The sequence below is a fragment of the Mycteria americana genome, chromosome 6, assembly GCF_035582795.1.
Source record: "Mycteria americana isolate JAX WOST 10 ecotype Jacksonville Zoo and Gardens chromosome 6, USCA_MyAme_1.0, whole genome shotgun sequence".
In the NCBI taxonomy this organism is placed as follows: domain Eukaryota; kingdom Metazoa; phylum Chordata; class Aves; order Ciconiiformes; family Ciconiidae; genus Mycteria; species Mycteria americana.
Genome location: NC_134370.1, coordinates 41,890,818 through 41,895,950, shown reverse-complemented (window position 1 = coordinate 41,895,950; position 5,133 = coordinate 41,890,818).

The following is a 5,133-nucleotide window of genomic DNA, read 5'->3' as shown; positions in this document are numbered from 1 at the left end:
AACTTTTCGTAGTTTTTTGTGTCTAGAAAATTCAGCAGCTCTGAGCACCACAGTGTGAGAAAGGCTGTTGAGAGAAGCCCTTTGTTTTATTTGCTCTTTAATAGCATTATGGCTGTCATCTACTGTTGGCGTACAGTGACAAACAGCCCTTCCCTCCTACCTGCACGCCGTTTCGGAGTGCTGTGGTTGAATCCAGCAGCCGCTAGGTGCCAGTGCCGTTTTACATGAGAACAAGCTTGCTGCTGAACAGAGCCAAAGCCTAGAAAAATTTTTCAGGAATTTGGGCAACTTGCCAGTTGTTAAATTTAGCATTATTCATCACAGTTGCTCTTCCCTCTCTCGGGCTGCTCTCCTTCAATGTATAGCCATTTGTGCCTTGCATACGTGCTTGAGAGGCAAGCAAAACTCCACCTTCTTTTTTTTTATCATGGGACGTAAACTAGTATGAACTTGAGAAACTTGTTTGTGTCCACAGGCTGAGCCATCTCGCAGAGCTCCTTTGCAAAACTTGACCATGCCACAACTTTCCTCCTGTGCAATATCTTATCTCTCCCGAATTTACCAACAGTATTTAGAGCTGCAGAAGAGATGCTAAATTAGGATCTGGCCTGAGGCACCGGGGGGAAAGGGGACAATCCCTCTGCTGTCTCTGGGCTTTGATGCAGGCTTTAAGGATCTGTCTGATCCTGTGGTTGTCTGGTGGTGTTTGCATGCATCCCACAGAGGATATTTGTGTGCAACCTACCTACAGGTCCACCAGTGGCTATCTGCTTTTTAACATCTTCACAACTGGGGCTGCATATGCACGAGGTGGGTCTGGAGACCAAGGAACATCACTCTTCCAGTGTTTCCCTTGACCAGTCCCAAATCTGGATGTGCACAGTCCCCACCTCCCGCAGGTAGCTGGAGCCAGGCCAGGACAAGTTGCTGGGCATGGAGAGGAGTTCAATGTGGCAGGGAATCTCCAGGGAGAGAGCAGCCCACCCCAAGCACCCCCCAAAGGAGAGGGGTTGGTAGGTAGGGGCTGTCTAAGCCCCTTAACAAAGGGCAGCTGAGAATTGCAATTTTAGCCGAGACCAAGGTTTTGGGGTGACACAATAATTTCCAGTCCTTGAAAGAAAGGAGCATCCCATGAGAGTACCATGAGAAGCACTGGGGCCAGGCTGACCCTCAGGCAGCTAGTGAACAGCAGTGATTTGTGGTTCCTGACTGGAATGTCACCCTTCAAAGGGCTTATTTTTTTCCCAAAAAAGGGAAAGCCAGGTATGTATGTGATCGGGAGATGAGATGGTCTATGGGAGATTTAGCTGGGCTAGTGGGAAAAGGGAGCCATACAAGCTCAAAGATAAAGCAACTTCCCTTGAAAGTCACTGAAGACCTTGTCCCATGGACTTCTAGAGGGGGTTTCAGAGGGATGTGGGAGATAGATAGTTTCCAGGTGGGATGTTTTAGGGTCTATCCAGCTCCAAAGGTGGAGTTGTTGTGTAATCCTCAGACATATTTTATTCTCATTTTTGCACCTCTGATGTGAGGCCCTGTGCTGTAGAGACCTCCAGGAAAGGTCTGGCTGGAAGAAGGGAGAAGGAAAATGCAGTTTTTATACCTCCTGCCCTGCAAGAAGCCAAATATGTGGCCATCTGCTGATTTTTCTGGGCCATTGATATTTTCATCACTTACAGCTCAAACATGTCTTGGACTTGTTCGTGGAGGATGGATATGGTTTTTGGCTTTGTCTTGCTATCCACTGGGAACTCACATCTTTACAAATGGGAAATAATGTTTTTTAAGTTGGGTTGTGGGTTTGAGATTTCTTGAAAAATCATTCTTGCTCTCCAAAAGTGATCAGCCAGCTGCTGCTGAGCAAAGAGGGAATCTCAGTTCTCTGAGAGGTAAAACATTAAAGCACAAAAGCAAATTCTGCCATTCCCCTGATTTCAAAGAAAACGAAAGCAGGACATTAGGAAAAGCTAATGAGGTAAAATAATAGAGCTGGCAGAACTTCTGTTCTTGCTAAAGCCCAGAATACAGCTGACCTCTTTGTAAGTCTGTAAGAACAATGTCACGCTATTTTGGCAAAATCTCTTTTAGCTTGGTAGAGAGACCTTTGGTTGAGTGCTGTGTGCTATCAGTAGCAAGGTACCAGATCTTCCCCCCATTTCTTGGGCTCAGGATCTCTCTGGAAAGGTGCAAAACCAGAACCCCTTGTACTGGGCATGGAAGCAGGAATTGCTATTGCTCAGTCATTTCACTATGATGGTGTTCCAAGTAGGAGGTCCTCATCTTAAAACGACCAGGGCTGTAGCTGATTTACCTATCGGCCACCTAGCAACAGGCTCTTCCCAAGGTGGGACCAATCCCTCACAGCCCTAAATCATGTATCGCCCCACCTACCCCCTTATTTTTTACTTTTTGCTGTTTTGCTATTGATATCGCCTCTGAGACATCTCCATTGGGATCAGGCAAGGAACAAAGGTATTACCACTGTAATAAATCTCTAGCAAAAGTGATTCCTGCAGCGTTGACAGATAAATAAATATTGGCCAAAGAGGTGGTGGGAAAAAACCCTAACCCTTTGATTTTTTACTTAAAAGTACAAAAGTATAACACTGCTGATTTTCTGCTGCATGTGCATGCCAAGTGTCACCAAATGCATGTGGAAAACACTCTCGGCATTGCCAAGCAGCTTGTGATCTTGCCTGTCTGACCTCAAATCAATCCCTACAGAGCAAAGTGTGCTCTTATTTACCATGCACGGGATGACCCTTTCAGATGAAACTTGGGGTATAAAAGGACTGAGGCATGTATGTAGATTTAAAAAGTTTTAATGATATTTCAAAGTCCAGTTAATGTCCTTGGATTACTCTAGAATTACAGACTTGCTTCACAGAATTTAATCCCGGTTATAATTTCCTTGTAATGGATGATTGAGATGTCATTTTCTCTTCATTCTGCTTAAACATACATGATTGTCCTTCAGTAAATGGATAGTGTGATTTTTCGCTACACTTCATAGTGTTAAAACTCTATACAAATATTGTACTACGCGTACAAAAATAAGTGCTTCATGCACACACTTTTTAATACTGCTTCTTACCCTTTTCTTTGACATCTGTCTGAACTTATATAAATAGCTGAAAAAGCAGACTAAAGTTACTGAACGTGGAAAGTGAGAAACACTTTCTGCCAACAGTAGTCTTTTAGAGAGAGAGAGACACGCATGGATATGTTACTTGTTAGCAGTCAAACACGACTTAAAAGACATAGACAGAAGAGAAAATAAAGCCACGATACCCATAACACTTGGTTATTTCGCCCTCTGTGAACAGGTTTTCTGCGAAGCCAAGCATGCCGAAAAGCAACCACAGAGGGCTTGTAATACCTTTAGGATCACCCTAATGAGCTACTTTATAAATAGAAAGGGTCTAATAGGACCACAGACTATACAGCTTATGTGTTTTTTGTTCCTTTCCTAGAGTGGAATCGAGTCAGCCAAAGCATGAGAATAGAAAACACTTAGCTTCTGGTAGTCAACATCTTGTCACAGACCATCATGCTTTGTACAGCTTTGGGGATGCATGGAAAAGCTCTGCTTGAAACAGCATGCATGGTACCACATTGCATCATCTAGACTGGACCACAAATCTGGGGCCAGATCTATTGGAATTGATGGGCATCACCAACCCGGTTGTAAATTCTCCACCCAAAATGGGGTTTTTTTGGTCCTAGACTGAGCAGAGTCAAGTTTTCTTAGTATGCATTACTGTATAGGATATATTATATAGAATTAACATGTGTGCTGTAGCTATCTAACACTGGATTTCTCCTATATCTCTAGAGCATTCTTACTCCTGCCTCAATCCGATGGCAAAAATAAATGGATAATGCCCTCCTGCTGTAAACCAAAGGATGCTCTCAGCATCCCCAAAGTATTCAAACACAACACCAACACCTGTGCTCTCCAAAACAAGAGGCGCCTTTACTGTTGATATGAACCCTCTTCCACTAAATTAATTTTTGCAAGAATTGCAGCAGCCAGCAGCCTTGCTTTAATGTGTAAAGCAGCACTGATAGCCAGGCAAGGCTCTTTCCATCCTGTCAAAAAGGTTCCTTGTATATAATTCTATTCCTGTAGAGGTGCCTGTTATTACTGGGCCATGGCTGTGAGCTCTTGTGCTCTAATTAAGTAGTGAATTGACCCTAATGAATAGCACTTTTCTGGTCCTCAACCTTAATAGTCCTAAAAGTTTTCCTGTCTTTCACTGAATGTGCCGTTTGATGGGAGGTAGAAAAAAATATGCCATTATTTGCTGTTTTGTGACTTGTAGGTATGGCTCGGAAGTAGCAAAGTAAGAGGGAAAACTCTGCTGAATGCTTGCCTCCTGCTTTAAAAATCAATTAGCGTTCAAGAACATGCAAACTAGCCTGTTAGGCTGGGCAGACACTTTTATGATAAATGTCTTTTTTCCTTGGCTGTGCCAGAGTAAATTTAAAAGAGGCCTGAGATGCCTGAACACATCCCCACAGTGCTGGTGGCACAGGATGCTTGGAGGCAGTAAGAGGCAAATTGGAGACCTCTGCATGGCCAAAGGGTAGCCTTTCATTTTACCGGCTGCTCTGCCTGGCTTGAGAAATTTTGAGGTGAATGGAGGAGAACTCCTGATGCACGGAGGGGCTTGCTGGAGACACCCCATCCTTCCCCTGTCCCATGTCACAATGTCCACAGGACCAACTCTTTTCAGCACAGGTTGTTGCTTGTAAACACACACACAATGGTGTGTGTGTTTATATACACACACAATGCAGTGTGTGTGTATATATATATATATATACACACACACACACACATATATATACGTATATATATACACACACCTGAGAACCACTTTTTTCTGGGCTGAGATTTTGCTTTCTAGTGTGAAAAACTGATTTTGAGCAATTTTTTTTTTATTTCTCCTTTCGCCCCCTCCAATATCCTGTTATGAAACTGAAGAACTACAAGAATGAAACTTCGACTAAAATCTAACTTTAGGTGACAGATTAGTTTAAAATCATGAGGGTGTAAGAATTACCAGACTGAGATTTTTTTTTTCCCCTGCCTGTGCTCAATTTAAGGGAACTCGATTAAAGACAGGA